Below are 27,376 nucleotides of genomic sequence, written 5' to 3' on the forward strand. Positions count from 1 at the left end.
GCATTGTCGTACACTCACCTGGACCCTAAACCGTCCCCGTCTCCTAACCCTAACCCTAGCCCGAACCCTAACCCTAACCCTTCCCCGAAGCCTGACCCTCACACGTCCCCTAATCGTAAACCTTACACTAACACTAACCCGCGCCCTCACACGTACGCTCCCACTAAGGCGTTGTCGTACCCTCACCTGTACCCTAAACCGTCCCCGTCCCCTAACCCTAAACCTAGCCCGAACCCTAATCCTAACACTTCCCCGAAGCCTGACCCTCACCCGTCCCCTAATCCTAACCCGTACGCTAACACTAACCCACGCCCTCAAATGTACGCTCCCCCTAAAGTGTTGTCGTACCCTCACCTGGACCCTAAACCGTCCCCGTCCCCTAACCCTAACCCTAGCCTGAACCCGAACCCTAACCCTTTCCCGAAGCCTGACCCTCACCCGTCCCCTAATCCTAACCTGTACGCTGAAACTAACCCGCGCCCTCACACGTACGCTCCCCCTAAAGCGTTGTCGTACCCTCACCCGGACCCTAAACCGTCCCCGTCCCCTAACCCTAACCCTAGCCCGAACCCTAACCCTAACCCTTCCCCGAAGCCTGACCCTCACCCGTCCCCTAATCCTAACCCGTACGCTGACACTAACCCGCGCCCTCACACGTAAGCTCCCCCTAAAGCGCTGTCGTAACCTCACCTGAACGCTAAACCTTCCCCGTCCCCTAACCCTAACCCTAGCCCGAAACCTAACCCTAACCCTTCCCCGAAGCCTGATCCTCACCCGTCCCCTAATCCTAACCCGTATGCTGACACTAACCTGCGCCCTCACACGTACGCTCCCCGTAAAGCGTTGTCGTACCCTCACCTGGACCCTAAACCGTCCCCGTCCCTTAACCCTAATCCTAGCCCGAACCCTAACCCTAACCCTTCCCCGAAGCCTGACCCTCACCCGTCCCCTAATGATAACCCGTACGCTGACACTAACCCGCTCCCTCAGACGTACGCTCCCCCTAAAGCGTTGTCGTACCCTCACCTGGACCCTAAACCGTCCCCGTTTCCTAACCCTAACCCTAGCCCGAACCCTAACCCTAACCCTTCCCCGAAGCCTGACTCTCACACGTCCCCTAATCCTAGCCCGTACGCTGACACTAACCCACGCCCTCACACGTACGCTCCCCCTAAAGCGTTGTGGTGCCCTCACCTGGACCCTAAACCGTCCCCGTCCCCTAACCCTAACCCTAGCCCGAACCGTAACCCTAACCCTTCCCCGAAGCCTGACCCTCACCCGTCCCCTAATCCTAACCCGTACGCTAACAATAAACCGCGCCCTCACACGTACACTCCCCCTCAGGCGTTGTCGTACCCTCACCTGGACCCTAAACCTTCCCTGTCCCCTAACCCTAACCCTAGCCCGAACCCTAACCCTAACCCTTCCCCGAAGCCTGACCCTCACCCGTCTCCTAATCCTAACCCGTACGCTGACACTAACCCGCGCCCTCACACGTAGGCTCCCCCTAAAGCGTTGTCGTACCCTCACCTGGACCCTAAACCGTCCCCGTACCCTAACCCTAACCCTAGCCTGAACCCTAACCCTAACCCTTCCCCGAAACCTGACCCTCACCCGTTCCCTAATCCTAACCTGTACGCTAACACTAACCCGCGCCCTCACACGTACGCTCCCCCTAAAGCGTTGTCGTACCCTCACCTGGACCCTAAACCGTCCCCGTCCCCTAACCCTAACCCTAGCCCTAACCCTATCCCTAACCCTTACCCGAAGCCTGACCCTCACCCGTCCCCTAATCCTAACCCGTACGCTGACACTAACCCGCGCCCTCACACGTACGCTCCCCCTAAAGCGTTGTCGTACCCTCACCTGGACCCTAAACAGTCCCCGTCCCCTAACCCTAACCCTAGCCCAAACCGTAACCCTAACCCTTCCCCGAAGCCTGACCCCCACCCGTTCCCTAATCCTAACCCGTACGCTGACACTTACCTGCGCCCTCACACGTACGCTCCCCCTAAAGTGTTGTCGTACCCTCACCTGGACCCTAAACCGTCCCCGTCCCCTAACCCTAACTCTAGCCTGAACCATAACACTAACCCTTTCCCGAAACCTGACCCTCACCCGTCCCATAATCCTAACCCGTACGCTGACACTAACCCGCGCTCTCACACTTACGCTCCCGCTAAAGCGTTGTCACACCCTAACCTGGACCCTAAACCGTCCCCGTCCCCTAACCCTAACGCTAGCCCGAACCCTAACCCTAACCCTTCCCCGAAGCCTGACACTCACCCGTCCCCTAATCCTAACCCGTACCCTGACACTAACCCGCGCCCTCACACGTACGCTCCCCCTAAAGCGCTGTCGTACCCTCACCTGGACCCTAAACCGTCCCCGTACCCTAACCCTAACCCTAGCCCGAACCCTAACCCTAACCCTTCCCCGAAGCCTGACCCTCACACGTCCCCTAATCCTAACCCGTACGCTGACACTAACCCGCGCCCTCAAACGTACGCTCCCCCTAAAGCGTTGTCGTACCCTCACCCGGACCCTAAACCATCCCCGTCCCCTAACCCTAACCCTAGCCCGAACCCTAACCCTAACACTTCCCCGAAGCCTGACCCTCACCCGTTCCCTAATCCTAACCCGTTCGCTAACACTAACCCGCGCCCTAACACGTACGCTCCCCCTAAAGCGTTGTCGTACCCTCACCTGGACCCTAAACCGTCCCCATCCCCTAACCCTAACCCTAGCCCGAACCCTAACCCTAACCCTTCCCCGAAGCCTGACCCCCACCCGTTCCCTAATCCTAACCCGTACGCTAACAGTAACCCGTGCCCTAAGACCTGCGTTCCCCCTAAAGCGTTGTCGTACCCTCACCTGCAACCTAAACCGTCCCGGTCCCCTAACCCTAACCCTAGCCCGAACCCTAACCCTAACCCTTCCCCGAAGCCTGACCCTCACCCGTCCCCTAATCCTAACCCATACGCTGACACTAACCCGCGCCCTCACACGTACGCTCCCCCTAAAGCGTTGTCGTACCCTCACCTGGACCCTAAACCGTCCCCGTCCCCTAACCCTAACCCTAGCCCGAACCCTAACCCTAACCTTTCCCCGAAGCCTGACCCTCACCCGTCCCCTAATCCTAACCCGTACGCTGACACTTACCTGCGCCCTCACACGTACGCTCCCCCTAAAGTGTTGTCATACCCTCACCTGGACCCTAAACCGTCCCCGTCCCCTAACCCTAACTGTAGCCTGAACCATAACAGTAACCCTTCCCCGAAACCTGACCGTCACCTGTCCCATAATCCTAACCCGTACGCTGACACTAACCCGCGCCCTCACACGTAGGCTCCCCCTAAAGCGTTGTCGTACCCTCACCTGGACCCTAAACCGTCCCCGTACCCTAAACCTAACCCTAGCCCGAACCCTAACCCTAACCCTTCCCCGAAACCTGACCCTCACCTGTTCCCTAATCCTAACCTGTACGCTAACACTAATCCGCGCCCTCACACGTACGCTCCCCCTAAAGCGTTGTCGTACCCTCACCTGGACCCTAAACCGTCCCCGTCCCCTAACCCTAAACCTAGCCCTAACCCTATCCCTAACCCTTACCCGAAGCCTGACCCTCACCCGTCCCCTAATCCTAAACCGTACGCTGACACTAACCCGCGCCCTCACAAGTACACTCCCCCTAAAGCGTTGTCGTACCCTCACCTGGACCCTAAACAGTCCCCGTCCCCTAACCCTAACCCTAGCCCAAACCCTAACCCTAACCCTTCCCCGAAGCCTGACCCCCACCCGTTCCCTAATCCTAACCCGTACGCTAACACTAACCCGTGCCCTCAGACCTGCGTTCCCCCTAAAGCGTTGTCGTACCCTCACCTGGAACCTAAACCGTCCCGGTCCCCTAACCCTAACCCTAGCCCGAACCCTAACCCTAACCCTTCCCCGAAGCCTGACCCTCACCCGTCCCCTAATCCTAACCCATACGCTGACACTAACCCGCGCCCTCACACGTACGCTCCCCCTAAAGCGTTGTCGTACCCTCACCTGGACCCTAAACCGTCCCCGTCCCCTAACCCTAACCCTAGCCCGAACCCTAACCCTAACGCTTCCCCGAAGCCTGACCCTCACCCGTCCCCTAATCCTAACCCGTACGCTGACACTTACCTGCGCCCTCACACGTACGCTCCCCCTAAAGTGTTGTCGTACCCTCACCTGGACCCTAAACCGTCCCCGTCCCCTAACCCTAACTGTAGCCTGAACCATAACAGTAACCCTTCCCCGAAACCTGACCCTCACCCGTCCCATAATCCTAACCCGTACGCTGACACTAACCCGCGCCCTCACACTTACGCTCCACCTAAAGCGTTGTCACACCCTAACCTGGACCCTAAACCGTCCCCGTCCCCTAACCCTAACCCTAGCCCGAACCCTAACCCTAACCCTTCCCCGAAGCCTGACCCTCACCCGTCCCCTAATCCTAACCCGTACGCTGACACTAACCCACGCCCTCACACGTACGCTCCCCCTAAAGCGCTGTCGTACCCTCACCTGGACTCTAAACCGTCCCCGTCCCCTAACCCTAACCCTAGCCCGAATCCTAACCCAAACCCTTCGCCGAAGCCTGACCCTCACCCGTCCCCTAATCCTAACCCGTACGCTAACACTAACACGCGTCCTCACACGTATGCTCCCCCTAAAGCGTTGTCGTACCCTCACCTGGACCCCAAACTGTCCCCGTCCCCTAACCCTAACCCTAGCTCGAACCCTAACCCTTCCCCGAAGCCTGACCCTCACCCGTTCCCTAATCCTAACCCGTACGCTAACACTAACCCGTGCCCTCAGACCTGCGTTCCCCCTAAAGCGTTGTCGTACCCTCACCTGGACCCTAAACCGTCCCCGTCCCCTAACCCTAACCGTAGCCCGAACCCTAACCCTAACACTTCCCCGAAGCCTGACCCTCACCCGTCCCCTAATCCTAACCCGTACGCTAACACTAACCCGCGCCCTCACACCTGCACACCCCCTAAAGCGTTGTCGTACCCTCACCTGGACCCTAAACCGTCCCGGTCCCCTAACCGTAACCCTAGACCGAACCCTATCTCTAACACTTCCCCGAAGCCTGACCTTCACCCGTTCCCTAATCCTAACCCGTACGGTAACACTAACACACGCCCTCACATGTATGCTCCCCCTAAAGCGTTGTCGTACCCTACCCTGGACCCTAAACCGTCCCCGTCCCCTAACCCTAACCCTAGCCCGAACCCTAACCCTAACCCTTCCCCGAAGCCTGACCCTCACCCGTCCCCTAATCCTAACCCGTACGCTGACACTAACCCGCGCCCTCACTCGTAAGCTCCCCCTAAAGCGCTGTCGTACCCTCACCTGAACGCTAAACCTTCCCCGTCCCCTAACCCTAACCCTAGCCCGAAACCTAACCCTAACCCTTCCCCGAAGCCTGACCCTCACCCGTCCCCTAATCCTAACCCGTATGCTGACACTAACCTGCGCCCTCACATGTACGCTCCCCGTAAAGCGTTGTCGTACCCTCACATGGACCCTAAACCGTCCCCGTCCCTTAACCCTAATCCTAGCCCGAACCCTAACCCTAACCCTTCCCCGAAGCCTGACCCTCACACGTCCCCTAATCCTAGCCCGTACGCTGACACTAACCCACGCCCTCACACGTACGCTCCCCCTAAAGCGTTGTCGTGCCCTCACCTGGACCCTAAACCGTCCCTGTCCCCTAACCCTAACCCTAGCCCGAACCGTAACCCTAACCCTTCCCCGAAGCCTGACCCTCACCCATCCCCTAATCCTAACCCGTACGCTAACAATAAACCGCCCCCTCACACGTACACTCCCCCTCAGGCGTTGTCGTACCATCACCTGGACCCTAAACCGTCCAAATCCCCAAACCCTAACCCTAGCCCGAACCCTAACCCTAACCCTTAACCGAAGCCTGACCCTCACCCGTTCCTTAATCCTAACCCGTACGCTAACACTAACCCGTGCCCTCAGACCTGCGTTCCCCCTAAAGCGTTGTCGTACCCTCACCTGGACCCTAAACCGTCCCAGTCCCCTAACCCTAACCCTAGCCCGAACCCTAACCCTAACCCTTCCCCGAAGCCTTACCCTCACCCGTCCCCTAATCCTAACCCGTACGCTAACACTAACATGCGCCCTCACACGTACGCTCCCCCTAAAGTGTTGTCGTACCCTCACCTGGACCCTAAACCGTCCCCGTCTCCTAACCCTAACCCCAGCCCGAACCCTAACCCTAGCTCTTCCCAGAAGCCTGACCCTCACCCGTACCCTAATACTAACCCGTACGCTAACACTAACCCGCGCCCTCACAAGTACGCTCCACCTAAAGCGTTGTCGTACCCTCACCTGGACCCTAAACCTTCCCCGTCCCCTAACCCTAACTTTAGCCCGAACCCTAACCCTAACCCTTCCCCGAAGCCTGACCTTCACCCGTCCCCTAATCCTAACCCGTACGCTAACACTAACACACGCCCTCACACGTACGCTCCCACTAAATTGTTGTCGTACCCTCACCTGGACCCTAAACCGTCCCCGTCCCCTAACCCTAACCCTAGCCCGAACCCTAACCCTAACACTTCCCCGAAGCCTGACCCTCACCCGTCCCCTAATCCTAACCCGTACGCTAACACTAACCCACACCCTCAAACGTACGCTCCCCCTAAAGCATTGTCGTACCCTCACCTGGACCCTAAACCGTCCCTGTCCCCTAACCCTAACCCTAGCCCGAACCCTAACACTAACCCTTCCCCGAAGCCTGACCCTCACCCGTCCCCTAATCCTAACCCGTACGCTAACACTAACCCGCGCCCTCACACCTGCGCTCCCCCTAAAGCGTTGTCGTACCCTCACCTGGACCCTAAACCGTCCCGGTCCCCTAACCGTAACCCTAGACCGAACCCTATCTCTAACACTTCCCCGAAGCCTGACCTTCACCCGTCCCCTAATCCTAACCCGTACGGTAACACTAACACACGCCCTCACATGTATGCTCCCCCTAAAGCGTTGTCGTACCCTCACCTGGACCCTAAACCTTCCCCGTCCCCTAACCCTAACCCTAGCCCGAACCCTAACCCTAACCCTTCCCCGAAGCCTGACCCTCACCCGTCCCCTAATCCTAACCCGTACGCTGACACTAACCCGCGCCCTCACACGTAGGCTCCCCCTAAAGCGTTGTCGTACCCTCACCTGGACCCTAAACAGTCCCCGTCCCCTAACCCTAACCCTAGCCCAAACCCTAACCCTAACCCTTCCCCGAAGCCTGACCCCCACCCGTTCCCTAATCCTAACCCGTACGCTAACACTAACCCGTGCCCTCAGACCTGCGTTCCCCCTAAAGCGTTGTCGTACCCTCACCTGGAACCTAAACCGTCCCGGTCCCCTAACCCTAACCCTAGCCCGAACCCTAACCCTAACCCTTCCCCGAAGCCTGACCCTCACCCGTCCCCTAATCCTAACCCATACGCTGACACTAACCCGCGCCCTCACACGTACGCTCCCCCTAAAGCGTTGTCGTACCCTCACCTGGACCCTAAACCGTCCCCGTCCCCTAACCCTAAACCTAGCCCGAACCCTAACCCTAACCCTTCCCCGAAGCCTGACCCTCACCCGTCCCATAATCCTAACCCGTACGCTGACACTAACCCGCGCCCTCACACTTACGCTCCCCCTAAAGCGTTGTCGCACCCTCACCTGGAGCCTAAACCGTCCCCGTCCCCTAACCCTAACCCTAGCCCGAACCCTGACCCTAACACTTCCCCGAAGCCTGACCCTCACCCGTCCCCTAATCCTAACCCGTACGCTGACACTAACCTGCGCCCTCACACGTACGCTCCCCCTAAAGCGCTGTGGTACCCTCACCTGGACCCTAAACAATCCCCGTCCCCTAACCCTAACCCTAGCCCTAACCCTAACCCTAACACTTCCCCGAAGCCTGACCCTCACCCGTCCCCTAATCCTAACCCGTACGCTGACACTAACCCGCGCCCTCACACGTACACTCCCCCTAAAGCGTTGTCGTACCCTCAGCTGGAACCTAAACCATCCCCGTCCCCTACACCTAACCCTAGCCCGAACCCTAACCCTAACCCTTCCCCGAAGCCTGACCCTCACCCGTCCCCTAATCCTAACCCGTACGCTGACACTAACCCGCGCCCTCAAACGTACGCTCCCCCTAAAGCGTTGTCGTACCCTCACCCGGACCCTAAACCATCCCCGTCCCCTAACCCTAACCCTAGCCCGAACCCTAACCATAACACTTCCCCGAAGCCTGACCCTCACCCGTTCCCTAATCCTAACCCGTACGCTAACACTAACCCGCGCCCTAACACGTACGCTCCCCCTAAAGCGTTGTCGTACCCTCACCTGGACCCTAAACCGTCCCCATTCCCTAACCCTAACCCTAGCCCGAACCCTAACCCTAACCCTTCCCCGAAGCCTGACCCCCACCCGTTCCCTAATCCTAACCCGTACGCTAACACTAACCCGTGCCCTCAGACCTGCGTTCCCCCTAAAGCGTTGTCGTACCCTCACCTGGAACCGAAACCGTCCCGGTCCCCTAACCCTAACCCTAGCCCGAACTCTAACCCTAACCCTTCCCCGAAGCCTGACCCTCACCCGTTCCCTAATCCTAACCCGTACGCTAACACTAACCCGTGCCCTCAGACCTGCGTTCCCCCTAAAGCGTTGTCGTACCCTCACCTGGACCCTAAACCGTCCCCGTCCCCTAACCCTAACCCTAGCCCGAACCCTAACCCTAACTCTTCCCCGAAGCCTGACCCTCACCCGTACCATAATCCTAACCCGTACGCTAACACTAACCCGCGCCCTCACACGTACGCTCCACCTAAAGCGTTGTCGTACCCTCACCTGGGCCCTAAACCGTCCCCGTCCCCTAACCCTAACCTTAGCCCGAACCCTAACCCTAACCCTTCCCCGAAGCCTGACCTTCACCCGTCCCCTAATCCTAACCCGTACGCTAACACTAACACACGCCCTCACACGTACGCTCCCCCTAAATTGTTGTCGTACCCTCACCTGGACCCTAAACAATCCCCGTCCCCTATCCCTAACCCTAGCCTGAACCCTAACCCAAACCCTTCCCCGAACCCTGACCCTAACCCGTCCTATAATCCTAAGCCGTACGCTGACACTAACCCGCGCCCTCACACGTACGCTCCCCCTAAAGTGTTGTCGTACCGTCACCTGGACCCTAAACCGTCCCCGTCCCCTAACCCTAACCCTAGCCCGAATCCTAACCCTAACCCTTCGCAGAAGACTGACCCTCACCCGTCCCCTATTCCTAACACGTACGCTGACACTAACCCGCGCCCTCACATATACGCTCCCCCTAAAGCATTGTCGTACCCTCACCTGGACCCTAAACCGTCCCCGTCCCCTAACCCTAACCCTAGCCCGAACCCTAACCCTAACACTTCCCCGAAGCCTGACCCTCACCCGTCCACTAATCCTAACCCGTACGCTGACACTAACCTGCGCCCTCACACGTACGCTCCCCCTAAAGCGCTGTCGTACCCTCACCTGGACCCTAAACCTTCCACGTCCCCTAACCCTAACCCTAGCCCTAACCCTATCCGTAACCCTTCCCGAAGCCTGACCCTCACCCGTCCCCTAATCCTAACCCGTACGCTGACACTAACCCGCTCCCTCACACGTACGCTCCCCCTAAAGCGTTGTCGTACCCTCACCTGGACCCTAAACCGTCCCCATCCCCTAACCCTAACCCTAGCCCGAACCCTAACCCTAACCCTTCCCCGAAGCATGACCCTCACCCGTCCCCTAATCCTAACCCGTACGCTCACATTAACCCACACCCTCACACGTACGCTCCCCCTAAAGCGTTGTCGTACCCTCACGTGGACCCTGAACCATCCCCGTCCCCTAACCCTAACCCTAGCTTGAACCATAACACTAACCCTTCCCCGAAACCTGACCCTCACCCGTCCCATAATCCTAACCCGTACGCAGACACTAACCCGCGCCCTCACACTTACGCTCCCCCTAAAGCGTTGTCGTACCCTCACCTGGACCCTAAACCGTCCCCGTCCCCTAACCCTAATCCTAGCCCGAACCCTAACCCTAACCCTTCCCCGAAGCCTGACCCTCACCCTTCCCCTAATCCTAAACCTTACGCTAACACTAACCCGCGCCCTCACACGTACGCTCCCACTAAAGCGTTGTCGTACCCTCACCTGGACCCTAAACCGTCCTCTAACCCTAACCCTAACCCGAAGCCTTACACTAACCCTTCCCCGAATCCTGACCCTCACCCGTCCCCTAATCCTAACCAGTACGCTGACACTAACCCGCGCCCTCACACGTACGCTCCCCCTAAAGCGTTGTCGTACCCTCACCTGGACCCTAAACCGTCCCCGTCCCCTAACCTTAACCCTAGCCTGAACCATAACACTAACCCTTCCCCGAAACCTGACCCTCACCCGTCCCATAATCCTAACCCGTACGCTGACACTAACCCGCGCCCTCACACATACGCTCCCCCTAAAGCGTTGTCGCACCCTAACCTGGACCCTAAACCGTCCCCGTCCCCTAACCCTAACCCTAGCCCGAACCCTAACCCTAACCCTTCCCCGAAGCCTGACCCTCACCCGTCCCTTAATCCTAACCCGTACGCTGACACTAACCCGTGCCCTCACACATACGCTCCCCCTAAAGCGCTGTCGTACCCTCACCTGGACCCTAAACCGTCCCCGTACCCTAACCCTAACTCTAGCCCGAACCCTAACTCTAAACCTTCCCCGAAGCCTGACCCTCACACGTCCCCTAATCCTAACCCGTACGCTGACACTAACCCGCGCACTCACACGTACGCTCCCCCTAAAGCGTTGTCGTACCCTAACCTGGACCCTAAACCGTCCCCGTCCCCTAACCCTAACCCTAGCCCGAACCCTAACCCTAAACCTTCCCCGAGGCCTGACCCTCACCCGTCCCCTAATCCTAACCCGTACGCTGACACTAACCTGCGCCCTCACACGTACGCTCCCCCTAAAGCGTTGTCGTACCCTCACGTGGACCCTAAACCGTCCACGTCCCCTAACCCTAACCCTATCCCGAACCCTAACCCTAACCCTTCCCCGAAGCCTGACCCTCACCCGTACCCTAATCCTAAACCGTACTCTGACACTAACCCGCGCCCTCACACGTACGCTCCCCCTAAAGCGTTGTCGTACCCTCACCTGGACCCTAAACCGTCCCCGTCCCCTAACCCTAACCCTAGCCCGAACCCTAACCCTAACACTTCCCCGAAGCCTGACCCTCACCCGTCCCCTAATCCTAACCCGTACGCTAACACTAACCCGCGCTCTAACACGTACGCTCCCCCTAAAGCGTTGTTGTACCCTCACCTGGACCCTAAACCGTCCCCATCCCCTAACCCTAACCCTAGCCCGAACCCTAACCCTAACCCTTCCCCGAAGCCTGACCCTCACCCGTTCCCTAATCCTAACCCGTACGCTGACACTAACCCGCGTCCTCACACCTGCGCTCCCCCTAAAGCGTTGTCGTACCCTCACCTGGACCCTAAACCGTCCCCGTCCCCTAACCCTAACCCTAGCCCGAACCCTAACCCTAACCCTTCCCCGAAGCATGACCCTCACCCGTCCCCTAATCCTAACCCGTACGCTAACATTAACCCGCGCCCTCACACGTACACTCCCCCTAAAGTGTTGTCGTACCCTCACGTGGACCCTAAACCGTCCCCGTCCCCTAACCCTAACCCTAGCCCGAACCCTAACCCTAACCCTTCCCCAAAGCCTGACCCTCACCCGTCCCCTAATCCTAACCCATACGCTGACACTAACCCGCGCCCTCACACGTACGCTCCCCCTAAAGCGTTGTCGTACTCTCACCTGGACCCTAAACCGTCCCCGTCCCCTAACCCTAACCCTAGCCCGAACCCTAACCCTAACCCTTCCCCGAAGCCTGATCCTCACCCGTCCCCTAATCCTAACCCGTACGCTGACACTTACCTGCGCCCTCACACGTACGCTCCCCCTAAAGCGTTGTCGTACTCTCACCTGGACCCTAAACCGTCCCCGTCCCCTAACCCTAACCCTAGCCCGAACCCTAACCCTAACCCTTCCCCGAAGCCTGACCCTCACCCGTCCCCTAATCCTAAACCGTACGCTGACACTAACCCGCGCCCTCACACATACGCTCCCCCTAAAGCGCTGTCGTACCCTCACCTGGACCCTAAACCGTCCCCGTACCCTAACCCTAACCCTAGCCCGAACCCTAACCCTAAACCTTCCCCGAAGCCTGACCCTCACACGTCCCCTAATCCTAACCCGTACGCTGACACTAACCCGCGCCCTCACACGTACGCTCCCCCTAAATTCTTGTCGTACCCTCACCTGGACCCTAAACCGTTCCCGTCCCCTAACCCTAACCCTAGCCCGAACCCTAACCCAAACCCTTCCCCGAAGCCTGACCCTCACCCGTCCCCTAATCCTAAACCGTACGCTGACACTAACCTGCGCCCTCACACGTACGCTCCCCATAAATCGTTGTCGTACCCTCACCTGGACCCTGAACCATCCCCGTCCCCTAACCCTAACCCTAGCTTGAACCATAACACTAACCCTTCCCCGAAACCTGACCCTCACCCGTCCCATAATCCTAACCCGTACGCAGACACTAACCCGCGCCCTCACACTTACGCTCCCCCTAAAGCGTTGTCGTACCCTCACCTGGACCCTAAACCGTCCCCGTCCCCTAACCCTAACCCTAGCCCGAACCCTAACCCTAACCCTTCCCCGAAGCCTGACCCTCACCCGTCCCCTAATCCTAAACCTTACGCTAACACTAACCCGCGCCCTCACACGTACGCTCCCCCTAAAGCGTTGTCGTACCCTCACCTGGACCCTAAACTGTCCCCATCCCCTAACCCTAACCCTAGCCCTAACACTATCCCTAACCCTTACCCGAAGCCTGACCCTCACCCGTCCCCTAATCCTAACCCGTACGCTGACACTAATCCGCGCCCTCACACGTACGCTCCCCCTAAAGCGTTGTCGTACCCTCACCTGGACCCTAAACCGTCCCCGTCCCCTATCCCTAACCCTAGCCCGAACCCTAACCCTAACCCTTCCCCGAAGCCTGACCCTCACCCGTCCCCTAATCCTAACCCGTACGCTGACGCTAACCAGCGCCCTCACACGTACGCTCCCCCTAAAGCGCTGTCGTACCCTCACCTGGACCCTAAACCGTCCCCGTCCCCTAACCCTAACCCTAGCCCGAACCCTAACCCTAACCCTTCCCCGAAGCCTGACCCTCACCCGTACCCTAATCCTAACCAGTACGCTGACACTAACCCGAGCCCTCACACATAAGCTCCCCCTAAAGCGTTGTCGTACCCTCACCTGGACCCTAAACCGTCCCCATCCCCTAACCCTAACCCTAGCCCGAACCCTAACCCTAAACCTTCCCCGAAGCCTGACCCTCACCCGTTCCGTAATCCTAACCCGTACGCTAACACTAACCCGTGCCCTCACACGTACGCTCCCCCTAAAGCGTTGTCGTACCCTCACCTGGACCCTAAACCGTCCCGGTCCCCTAACCCTAAACCTAGCCTGAACCCTAACCCTAACGCTTCCCCGAAGCCTGACCCTCACCCGTCCCCTAATCCTAACCCGTACGGTAACACTAACATGCGCCCTCACACGTACGCTCCCCCTAAAGCGTTGTCGTACCCTCACATGGACCCTAAACCGTCCCCGTCCCCTAACCCTAACCCGAGACTAAACCCGAACCCTAACCCTTTCCCGAAGCCTGACCCTCACCCGTCCCCTAATCCTAACCCGTACGCTAACACTAACCCGTGCCCTCACACGTACGCTCCCCCTAAAGCGTTGTCGTACCCTCACCTGGACCCTAAACTGTCCCCGTCCCCTAACCCTAACCCTAGCCCGAACCCTAACCTTAACCCTTCCCCGAAGCCTGACACTCACCCGTCTCATTATCCTAACCCGTACGCTGACACTAACCCGCGTCCTCACACCTGCGCTCCCCCTAAAGCGTTGTCGTACCCTCACCTGGACCCTAAACCGTCCCCGTCCCCTAACACTAACCATAGCCCGAACCCTACTCCTCATCCTTCCCCGAAGCCTGACCCTCACCCATCCCCTAATCCTAACCAGTACGCTGACACTAACCCACGCCCTCACACGTACGCTCCCCCTAAAGTGTTGTCGTACCCTCACCTGGACCTAAACCGTCCCCGTCCCCTAACCCTAACCCTAGCCCTAACCCTATCCCTAACCCTTACCCGAAGCCTGACCCTCACCCGTCCCCTAATCCTAACCCGTACGCTGACACTAACCCGCGCCCTCACACGTACGCTCCCCCTAAAGCGTTGTCGTACCCTCACCTGGACCCTAAACCGTCCCCGTCCCCTAACCCTAACCCTAGCCCGAACCCTAACCCTAACCCTTCCCCGAAGCATGACCCTCACCCGTCCCCTAATCCTAACCCGTACGCTAACATTAACCCGCGCCCTCACACGTACACTCCCCCGAAAGCGTTGTCGTACCCTCACGTGGACCCTAAACCGTCCCCGTCCCCTAACCCTAACCCTAGCCCGAACCCTAACCCTAACACTTCCCCGAAGCCTGAACCTCACCCGTCCCCTAATCGTAACCCGTATGCTGACACTAACCCGCGCCCTCACACGTGTGCTCACCCTAAAGCGTTGTCATACCCTCACCTGGACCCTAAACCGTCCCGGTCCCCTAACCGTAACCCTACCCCAAACCCTATCTCTAACACTTCCCCGAAGCCTGACTTTCACACGTCCCCTAATCCTAATCCGTACGCTAACACTAACCCGCGCCCTCACACGTACGCTCCGCCTAAAGCGTTCTCGTACCCTCACCTGGACCCTAAACCGTCCCCGTCCCGTAACCCTGACCCTAGCCCGAACCCTAACCCTAACCCTTCCCCGAAGCCTGACCCTCACCCGTCCCCTAATCCTAACCCGTACGCTAACACTAACACGAGCCCTCACACGTACGCTCCCCCTAAAGTATTGTCGTATCCTCACGAGGAACGTAAACCGCCCCCATCCCCTAACCCTAACCCTAGCCCGAACCCTAACCCTAACCCTTCCCCGAAGCCTGACTCTCACACGTCCCCTAATCCTAGCCCGTACGCTGACACTAACCCGCGCCCTCAAACGTACGTTCCTCCTAAAGCGTTGTCGTACCCTCACGTGGACCCTAAACCGTCCCCGTCCCCTAACCCTAACCCTAGCCCGAACCCTAACCCTAACCCTTCCCCGAAGCCTGACTCTCACCCGTCCCCTAATCCTAACCCATACGCTGACACTAACCCGCGCACTCACACGTACGCTCCCCCTAAAGCGTTGTCGTACCCTCACCTGGACCCTAAACCGTCCCCGTCCCCTAACCCTAACACTAGCCCGAACCCTAACCCTAAACCTTCCTCGAAGCCTGACCCTCACCCGTCCACTAATCCTAACCCGTACGCTGACATTTACCTGCGCCCTCACACGTACGCTCCCCCTAAAGTGTTGTCGTACCCTCACCTGGACCCTAAACCGTCCCCGTCCCCTAACCCTAACCCTAGCCTGAACCATAACACTAACCCTTCCCCGAAACCTGACCCTCACCCGTCCCATAATCCTAACCCGTACGCTGACACTAACCCGCGCCCTCACACTTACGCTCCCCCTAAAGCGTTGTCGCACCCTCACCTGGACCCTAAACCGTCCCCGTCCCCTAACCCTAACCCTAGCCCTAACAGTATCCCTAACCCTTACCCGAAGCCTGACCCTCACCCGTCCCCTAATCCTAACCCGTACGGTGGCACTAACCCGCGCCCTCACACGTACGCTCCCCCTAAAGCGTTGTCGTACCCTCACCTGGACCCTAAACCGTCCCCGTCCCCTAACCCTAACCCTAGCCCGAACCCTAACCCTAACCCTTCCCCGAAGCCTGACCCTCACCCGTCCCCTAATCCTAACCAGTACGCTGACACTAACACGCGCCCTCACACGTACGCTCCCCCTAAAGCGTTGTCGTACCCTCACCTGGACCCTAAACCGTCCCCGTCCCCTAACCCTAACCCTAGCCCGAACCCTAACCCTAACACTTCCCCGAAGCCTGACCCTCACCCGTCCCCTTATCCTAACCCGTACGCTAACACTAACCCACGCCCTCACACGTACGCTCCCCCTAAAGCGTTGTCGTACCCTCACCTGGACCCTAAACCGTCCCCGTCCCTTAACCCTAACCCTAGCCCTAACCCTATTCCTAACCCTTACCCGAAGCCTGACCCTCACCCGTCCCCGAATCCTAACCCGTACGCTGACACTAACCCGCGCCCTCATACGTACGCTCCCCCTAAAGCGTTGTCGTACCCTCACCTCGACCCTAAACCGTCCCCGTCTCCTAACCCTAACCCTAGCCCGAACCCTAACCCTAACCCTTCCCCGAAGCATGACCCTCACCCGTCCCCTAATCCTAACCAGTACGCTGACACTAACCCGCGCCCTCACACGTACGCTCCCCCTAAAGCGTTGTCCTACCCTCACCTGGACCCTAAACCGTCCCCGTCCCCTAACCCTAACCCTAGCCCGAACCCTAACCTTAACCCTTCCCCGAAACCTGACACTCACCCGTCTCATTATCCTAACCCGTACGCTGACACTAACCCGCGTCCTCACACCTGCGCTCCCTCTAAAGCGTTGTCGTACCCTCACCTGGACCCTAAACCGTCCCCGTCCCCTAACCCTGACCCTAGCCCGAACCCTAACCCTAACCCTTCCCCGAAACCTGACCCTCACACGTTCCCTAATCCTAACCTGTACGCTGACACTAACCCGCGCCCTCACACGTACGCTCCCCCTAAAGCGTTGTCGTACCCTCATCTGGACCCTAAACCGTCCCCGTCCCCTAACCCTGACCCTAGCCCGAACCCTAACCCTAACCCTTCCCCGAAGCCTGACCCTCACCCGTCCCCTAATCCTAACCAGTACGCTGACACTAACCCGCGCCCTCACACGTACGCTCCCCCTAAAGCGTTGTCCTACCCTCACCTGGACCCTAAACCGTCCCCGTCCCCTAACCCTAACCCTAGCCCGAACCCTAACCCTAACCCTTCCCCGAAGCCTGACACTCACCCGTCTCTTTATCCTAAACCGTACGCTGACACTAACCCGCGTCCTCACACCTGCGCTCCCCCTAAAGCGTTGTCGTACCCTCACCTGGACCCTAAACCGTCCCCGTCCCCTAACCCTAACCCTAGCCCGAACCCTAACCCTAACCCTTCCCCGAAACCTGACCCTCACCCGTTCCCTAATCCTAACCTGTACGCTAACACTAACCCGCGCCCTCACACGTACGCTCCCCCTAAAGCGTTGTCGTACCCTCACCTGGACCCTAAACCATCCCCGTCCCCTAACCCTAACCCTAGCCCGAACCCTAACCCTAACCCTTCCCCGAAACCTGACCCTCACCCGTCGCCTAATCCTAACCCGTACGCTGACACTAACCCGTGCCCTCACACGTACGCTCCCCCTAAAGCGCTGTCGTACCCTCACCTGGACCCTAAACCGTCCCCGTCCCCTAACCCTAACCCTAGCCCGAACCCTAACCCTAACCCTTCCCCGAAGCCTGACCCTCACCCGTCCCCTAATCCTAACCCGTACGCTGACACTAACACGCGCCCTCACACGTACGCTCCCCCTAAAGCGTTGTCGTACCCTCACCTGGACCCTAAACCGTCCCCGTCCCCTAACCCTAACCCTAGCCCGAACCCTAACCCTAACCCTTCCCCGAAGCCTGACCCTCACCCGTCCCCTAATCCTAACCCGTACGCTGACACTAACCCGCGCCCTCACACGTACGCTCCCCCTAAAGCGTTGTCGTACCCTCACCTGGACCCTAAACCGTCCCCATTCCCTAACCCTAACCCTAGCCCGAACCCTAACCCTAACCCTTCCCCGAAGCCTGACCCTCACCCGTTCCCTAATCCTAACCCGTACGCTAACACTAACCCGTGCCCTCAGACCTTCGTTCCCCCTAAAGCGTTGTCGTACCCTCACCTGGACCTTAAACCGTCCCCGTTCCCTAACCCTAACCCTAGCCCGAACCCTAACCCTAACTCTTCCCTGAAGCCTGACCCTCACCCGTCCCCTAATCCTAACCCGTACGGTAACACTAACATGCGCCCTCACACGTACGCTCCCCCTAAAGCGTTGTCGTACCCTCACATGGACCCTAAACCGTCCCCGTCCCCTAACCCTAACCCTAGCCCGATCCCTAACCCTAACACTTCCCCGAAGCCTGACCCTCACCCGTCCCCTAATCCTAACCCGTACGCTAACACTAACACGAGCCCTCACACGTACGCTCCCCCTAAAGCATTGTCGTACCCTCACGTGGACCGTAAACCACCTCCGTCCCCTAACACTAACCCTAGCCCGAACCCTAACCCTAACACTTCCCCGAAGCCTGACCCTCACCCGTCCCCTAATCCTAACCAGTACGCTGACACTAACCCACGCCCGCACACGTACGCTCCCCCTAAAGTGTTGTCGTACCCTCACCTGGACCTAAACCGTCCCCATCCCCTAACCCTAACCCTAGCCCTTACCCTATCCCTAACCCTTACCCGAAGCCTGACCCTCACCCGTTCCCTAATCCTAACCCGTACGCTGACACTAACCCGCGCCCTCACACGTACGCTCCCCCTAAAGCGTTGTCGTACCCTCACCTGGACCCTAAACCGTCCCCGTCCCCTAACCCTAACCCTAGCCCGAACCCTAACCCTAACCCTTCCCCGAAGCATGACCCTCACCCGTCCCCTAATCCTAACCCGTACGCTAACATTAACCCGCGCCCTCACACGTACACTCCCCCGAAAGCGTTGTCGTACCCTCACGTGGACCCTAAACCGTCCCCGTCCCCTAACCCTAACCCTAGCCCGAACCCTAACCCTAGCACTTCCCCGAAGCCTGACCCTCACCCGTCCCCTAATCCTAACCCGTACGCTGACACTAACCCGCGCCCTCACACGTACGCTCCCCCTAAAGCGTTGTCGTACCCTCACCTGGACCCTAAACCGTCCCCGTCCCCTAACCCTAACCATAGCCCGAACCCTAACCCTAACCCTTCCCCGAAGCATGACCCTCACCCGTCCCCTAATCCTAACCCGTACGCTAACATTAACCCGCGCCCTCACACGTACACTCCCCCGAAAGCGTTGTCGTACCCTCACGTGGACCCTAAACCGTCCCCGTCCCCTAACCCTAACCCTAGCCCGAACCCTAACCCTAACCCTTCCCCGAAGCCTGACCCTCACCCGTTCCCTAATCCTAACCCGTACGCTAACACTAACCCGTGCCCTCAGACCTGCGTTCCCCCTAAAGCGTTGTCGTACCCTCACCTGGACCCAAAACCGTCCCGGTCCCCTAACCCTAACCCTAGCCCGAACCCTAACCCTAACCCTTCCCCGAAGCCTGACACTCACCCGTCTCATTATCCTAACCCGTACGCTGACATAACCCGCGTCCTCACACCTGCGCTGCCCCTAAAGCGTTGTCGTACCCTCACCTGGACCCTAAACTGTCCCCGTCCCCTAACCCTAACCCTAGCCCGAACCCTAACCCTAACACTTCCCCGAAGCCTGACCCTCACCCGTATCCTAATCCTAAACCGTACTCTGACACTAACCCGCGCCCTCACACGTACGCTCCCCCTAAAGCGTTGTCGTACCCTCACCTGGACCCTAAACCGTCCCCGTCCCCTAACACTAACCCTAGCCCGAACCCTAACCCTAACACTTCCCCGAAGCCTGACCCTCACCCGTCCCCTAATCCTAACCCGTACGCTAACACTAACCCGCGCCCTAACACGTACGCTCCCCCTAAAGCGTTGTCGTACCCTCACCTGGACCCTAAACCGTCCCTATCCCCTAGCCTTGACCCTAGCCCGAACCCTAACCCTAACCCTTCACCGAAGACTGACCCTCACCCGTTCCCTAATCCTAACCCGTACGCTAACACTAACCCGCGTCCTCACAACTGCGCTCCCCCTAAAGCGTTGTCGTACCCTCACCTGGACCCTAAACCGTCCCCGTCCCCTAACCCTAACCCTAGCCCGAACCCTAACCCTAACCCTTCCCCGAAACCTGACCCTCACCCGTTCCCTAATCCTAACCTGTACGCTAACACTAACCCGCGCCCTCACACGTACGCTCCCCCTAAAGCGTTGTCGTACCCTCACCTGGACCCTAAACCGTCCCCGTCCCCTAACCCTAACCCTAGCCCTAACACTATCCCTAACCCTTACCCGAAGCCTGACCCTCACCCTTCCCCTAATCCTAACCCGTACGCTGACACTAACCCGCGCCCTCACACGTACGCTCCCCCTAAAGCGTTGTCGTACCCTCACCTGGACCCTAAACCGTCCCCGTCCCCTAACCCTAACCCTAGCCCGAACCCTAACCCTAACCCTTCCCCGAAGCCTGACCCTCACCCGTCCCCTAATCCTAAACCGTACGCTGACACTAACCAGCGCCCTCACACGTACGCTCCCCCTAAAGCGCTGTCGTACCCTCACCTGGACCCTAAACCGTCCCCGTCCCCTAACCCTAATCCTAGCCCGAACCCTAACCCTAACCCTTCCCCGAAGCCTGACCCTAACCCGTCCCCTAATCCTAACCAGTACGCTGACACTAACCCGCGCCCTCACACATACGCTCCCCCTAAAGCGTTGTCGTACCCTCACCTGGACCCTAAACCGTCCCCATCCCCTAACCCTAACCCGAACCCTAACCCCAACACTTCCCCGAAGCCTGACCCTCACCCGTCCCCTAATCCTAACCCGTACGCTAACACTAACCCGCGCCCTAACACGTACGCTCCCCCTAAAGCGTTGTCGTACCCTCACCTGGACCCTAAACCGTCCCCATCCCCTAACCCTAACCCTAGCCCGAACCCTAACCCTAACCCTTCCCCGAAGCTTGACCCTCACCCGTTCCCTAATCCTAACCCGTACGCTAACACTAACCCGTGCCCTCAGACCTGCGCTCCCCCTAAAGCGTTGTCGTACCCTCACCTGGACCCTAAACCGTCCCCGTCCCCTAACACTAACCCTAGCCCAAACCCTAACCCTAACCCTTCCCCGAAACCTGAGCCTCACCCGTTCCCTAATCCTAACCCGTATGCTGACACTAACCCGCGCCCTCACACGTACGCTCCCCCTAAAGCGTTGTCGTACCCTCACCTGGACCCTAAACCGTCCCCGTCCCCTAACCCTAACCCTAGCCCGAACCCTAACCCTAACCCTTCCCCGAAGCCTGACCCTCACCCGTCCCCTAATCCTAACTCGTACGCTGACACTAACCCGTGCCCTCACACGTACGCTCCCCCTAAAGCGCTGTCGTACCCTCACCTGGACCCTAAACCGTCCCCGTCCCCTAACCCTAACCCTAGCCCGAACCCTAACCCTAACCCTTCCCCGAAGCCTGACCCTCACCCGTCCCCTAATCCTAACCCGTACGCTGACACTAACCCGCGCCCTCACACGTACGCTCCCCCTAAAGCGTTGTCGTACCCTCACCTGGACCCTAAACCGTCCCCGTCCCCTAACCCTAACCCTAGCCCGAACCCTAACCCTAACACTTCCCCGAAGCCTGACCCTCACCCGTCCCCTAATCCTAACCCGTACGCTGACACTAACCCGCGCCCTCACACGTACGCTCCCCCTAAAGCATTGTCGTACCCTCACCTGGACCCTAAACCGTCCCCATTCCCTAACCCTAACCGTAGCCCGAACCCTAACCCTAACCCTTCCCCGAAGCCTGACCCTCACCCGTTCCCTAATCCTAACCCGTACGCTAACACTAACCCGTGCCCTCAGACCTGCGTTCCCCCTAAAGCGTTGTCGTACCCTCACCTGGACCCTAAACCGTCCCAGTCCCCTAACCCTAACCCTAGCCCGAACCCTAACCCTAACTCTTCCCTGAAGCCTGACCCTCACCCGTCCCCTAATCCTAACCCGTACGGTAACATTAACATGCGCCCTCACACGTACGCTCCCCCTAAAGCGTTGTCGTACCCTCACATGGACCCTAAACCGTCCCCGTCCCCTAACCCTAACCCTAGCCCGAACCCTAACCCTAACACTTCCCCGAAGCCTGACCCTCACCCGTCCCCTAATCCTAACCCGTACACTAACACTAACATGAGCCCTCACACGTACGCTACCCCTAAAGCATTGTCGTACCCTCACGTGGACCGTAAACCACCTCCGTCCCCTAACACTAACCCTAGCCCGAACCCTAACCCTAACACTTCCCCGAAGCCTGACCCTCACCCGTCCCCTAATCGTAACCCGTACGCTGACACTAACCCGCGCCCTCACACGTACGCTCCCCCTAAAGAGTTGTCGTACCCTCACCTGGACCCTAAACCGTCCCCGTCCCCTAACCCTAACCCTAGACCGAACCCTAACCTTAACCCTTCCCCGAAGCCTGACCCTCACCCGTCCCCTATTCCTAACCCGTACGCTGACACTAACCCGCGCCCTCACACGTACGCTCCCCCTAAAGCGTTGTCGTACACTCACCTGGACCCTAAACCGTCCCCGTCCCCTAACCCTAACCCTAGCCCGAACCCTAACCCTAACCCATCCCCGAAGCCTGACCCTCACCCGTCCCCTAATCCTAACACGTACGCTGACACTAACCCGCGCCCTCAAACGTGCACTCACACTAAAGCGTTTTCATACCCTCACCTGGACCCTAAACCGTCCGCGTCCCCTAACCCTAACCCTAACCCGAACCCTAACCCTAACACTTCCCCGAAGCCTGACCCTCACCCGTACCCTAATCCTAAACCGTACTCTGACACTAACCCGCGCCCTCACACGTACGCTCCCCCTAAAGCGTTGTCGTACCCTCACCTGGACCCTAAACCGTCCCCATCCCCTAGCCCTAACCCTAGCCCGAACCCTAACCCTAACCCTTCCCCGAAGCCTGACCCTCACCCGTTCCCTAATCCTAACCCGTACGCTAACACTAACCCGCGTCCTCACAACTGCGCTCCCCCTAAAGCGTTGTCGTACCCTCACCTGGACCCTAAACCGTCCCCGTCCCCTAACCCTAACCCTAGCCCGAACCCTAACCCTAACCCTTCCCCGAAACCTGACCCTCACCCGTTCCCTAATCCTAACCTGTACGCTAACACTAACAAGCGCCCTCACACGTACGCTCCCCCTAAAGCGTTGTCATACCCTCACCTGGACCCTAAACCGTCCCCGTCCCCTAACCCTAACCCTAGCCCTAACACTATCCCTAACCCTTACCCGAAGCCTGACCCTCACCCGTCCCCTAATCCTAACCCGTACGCTGGCACTAACCCGCGCCCTCACACGTACGCTCCCCCTAAAGCGTTGTCGTACCCTCACCTGGACCCTAAACCGTCCCCGTCCCCTAACCCTAACCCTAGCCCGAACCCTAACCCTAACCCTTCCCCGAAGCCTGACCCTCACCCGTCCCCTAATCCTAACCAGTACGCTGACACTAACCCGCGCCCTCACACATACGCTCACCCTAAAGCGTTGTCATACCCTCACCTGGACCCTAAACCATCCCCATCCCCTAACCCTAACCCTAGCCCGAACCCTAACCCTAACACTTCCCCGAAGCCTGACCCTCACCCGTCCCCTAATCCTAACCCGTACGCTAACACTAACCCGCGCCCTAACACGTACGCTCCCCCTAAAGCGTTGTCGTACCCTCACCTGGACCCTAAACCGTCCCCATCCCCTAACCCTAACCCTAGCCCGAACCCTAACCCTAACCCTTCCCCGAAGCCTGACCCTCACCCGTTCCCTAATCCTAACCCGTACGCTAACACTAACCCGTGCCCTCAGACCTGCGTTCCCCCTAAAGCGTTGTCGTACCCTCACCTGGACCCTAAACCGTCCCCTTCCCCTAACCCTAACGCTAGCCCAAACCCTAACCCTAACCCTTCCCCGAAACCTGACCCTCACCCGTTCCCTAATCCTAACCTGTACGCTAACACTAACCCGCACCCTCACACGTACGCTCCCCCTAAAGCGTTGTCGTACCCTCACCTGGACCCTAAACCGTCCCCGTCCCCTAACCCTAACCCTAGCCCGAACCCTAACCCTAACCCTTCCCCGAAGCCTGACCCTCACCCGTCGCCTAATCCTAACCCGTACGCTGACACTAACCCGCGCCCTCACACGTACGCTCCCCCTAAAGCGCTGTCGTACCCTCACCTGGACCCTAAACCGTCCCCGTCCCCTAACCCTAACCCTAGCCCGAACCCTAACCCTAACCCTTCCCCGAAGCCTGACCCTCACCCGTCCCCTATTCCTAACCCGTACGCTGACACTAACCCGCGCCCTCACACGTACGCTCCCCCTAAAGCGTTGTCGTACCCTCACCTGGACCCTAAACCGTCCCTGTCCCCTAACCCTAACCCTAGCCCGAAACCTAACCCTAACACTTCCCCGAAGCCTGACCCTCACCCGTCCCCTAATCCTAACCCGTACGCTGACACTAACCCGCGCCCTCACACGTACGCTCCCCCTAAAGCGTTGTCGTACCCTCACCTGGACCCTAAACCGTCCCCATTCCCTAACCCTAACCCTAGCCCGAACCCTAACCCTAACCCTTCCCCGAAGCCTGACCCTCACCCGTTCCCTAATCCTAACCCGTACGCTAACACTAACTCGTGCCCTCAGGCCTGCGTTCCCCCTAAAGCGTTGTCGTACCCTCACCTGGACCCTTAACCGTCCCAGTCCCCTAACCCTAACCCTAGCCCGAACCCTAGCCCTAACTCTTCCCTGAAGCCTGACCCTCACCCGTCCCCTAATCCTAACCCGTACGGTAACACTAACATGCGCCCTCACACGTACGCTCCCCCTAAAGCGTTGTCGTACCCTCACATGGACCCTAAACCGTCCCCGTCCCCTAACCCTAACCCTAGCCCGAACCCTAACCCTGACACTTCTCCGAAGCCTGACCCTCACCCGTCCCCTAATCCTAACCCGTACGCTAACACTAACACGAGCCCTCACACGTACGCTCCCCCTAAAGCATTGTCGTACCCTCACGTGGACCGTAAACCACCTCCGTCCCCTAACACTAACCCTATCCCGAACCCTAACACTAACACTTCCCCGAAGCCTGACCCTCACCCGTCCCCTAATCGTAACCCGTACGCTGACACTAACATGCGCCCTCACACGTACGCTCCCCCTAAAGAGTTGTCGTGCCCTCACCTGGACCCTAAACCGTCCCCGTCCCCTAACCCTAACCCTAGCCCGAACCCTAACCTTAACCCTTCCCCGAAGTCTGACCCTCACCCGTCCCCTATTCCTAACCCGTACGCTGACACTAACCCGCGCCCTCACACGTACGCTCCCCCTAAAGCGTTGTCGTACCCTCACCTGGACCCTAATCCGTCCCCGTCCCCTAACCCTAACCCTAGCCCGAATCCTAACCCTAACCCATCCCCGAAGCCTGACCCTCACCCGTCCCCTAATCCTAACACGTACGCTGACACTAACCCGCGCCCTCAAACGTGCGCTCACACTAAAGCGTTGTCGTACCCTCACCTGGACCCTAAACCGTCCGCGTCCCCTAACCCTAACCCTAGCCCGAACCCTAACCCTAACACTTCCCCGAAGCCTGACCCTCACCCTTACCCTAATCCTAAACCGTACTCTGACACTAACCCGCGCCCTCACACGTACGCTCCCCCTAAAGCGTTGTCGTACCCTCACCTGGACCCTAAACCGTCCCCGTCCCCTAACCCTAACCCTAGCCCGAACCCTAACCCTAACACTTCCCCGAAGCCTGACCCTCACCCGTCCCCTAATCCTAACCCGTACGCTAACACTAACCCGCGCCCTAACACGTACGCTCCCCCTAAAGCGTTGTCGTACCCTCACCTGGACCCTAAACCGTCCCCGTCCCTTAACCCTAACCCTAGCCCGAACCCTAACCCTAACCCTTCCCCGAAGCCTGACCCTCACCCGTTCCCTAATCCTAACCCGTACGCTAACACTAACCCGCGTCCTCACAACTGCGCTCCCCCTAAAGCGTTGTCGTACCCTCACCTGGACCCTAAACCGTCCCCGTCCCCTAACCCTAACCCTAGCCCGAACCCTAACCCTAACCCTTCCCCGAAACCTGACCCTCACCCGTTCCCTAATCCTAACCTGTACGCTAACACTAACCCGCGCCCTCACACGTACGCTCCCCCTAAAGCGTTGTCGTACCCTCACCTGGACCCTAAACCGTCCCCGTCCCCTAACCCTAACCCTAGCCCTAACACTATCCCTAACCCTTACCCGAAGCCTGACCCTCACCCGTCCCCTAATTCTAACCCGTACGCTGGCACTATCCCACGCCCTCACACGTACGCTCCCCCTAAAGCGTTGTCGTACCCTCACCTGGACCCTAAACCGTCCCCATTCCCTAACCCTAACCCTAGCCCGAACCCTAACCCTAACACTTCCCCGAAGCCTAACCCTCACCCGTCCCCTAATCCTAACCCGTACGCTGACACTAACCCGCGCCCTCACACGTACGCTCCCCCTAAAGCGTTGTCGTACCCTCACCTGGACCCTAAACCGTCCCCATTCCCTAACCCTAACCCTAGCCCGAACCCTAACCCTAACCCTTCCCCGAAGCCTGACGCTCACCCGTTCCCTAATCCTAACCCGTACGCTAACACTAACCCGTGCCCTCAGACCTGCGTTCCCCCTAAAGCGTTGTCGTACCCTCACCTGGACCCTAAACCGTCCCAGTCCCCTAACCCTAACCCTAGCCCGAACCCTAACCCTAACTCTTCCCTGAAGCCTGACCCTCACCCGTCCCCTAATCCTAACCCGTACGGTAACACTAACATGCGCCCTCACACGTACGCTCCCCCTAAAGCGTTGTCGTACCCTCACATGGACCCTAAACCGTCCCCGTCCCCTAACCCTAACCCTAGCCCGAACCCTAACCCTAACACTTCCCCGAAGCCTGACCCTCACCCGTCCCCTAATCCTAACCCGTACGCTAACACTAACACGAGCCCTCACACGTACGCTCCCCCTAAAGCATTGTCGTACCCTCACGTGGACCGTAAACCACCTCCGTCCCCTAACACTAACCCTAGCCCGAACCCTAACCCTAACACTTCCCCGAAGCCTGACCCTCACCCGTCCCCTATTCCTAACCCGTACGCTGACACTAACCCGCGCCCTCACACGTACGCTCCCCCTAAAGCGTTGTCGTACAC

Source organism: Pseudorca crassidens, chromosome 17, assembly GCF_039906515.1.
Source record: "Pseudorca crassidens isolate mPseCra1 chromosome 17, mPseCra1.hap1, whole genome shotgun sequence".
NCBI lineage: Eukaryota > Metazoa > Chordata > Mammalia > Artiodactyla > Delphinidae > Pseudorca > Pseudorca crassidens.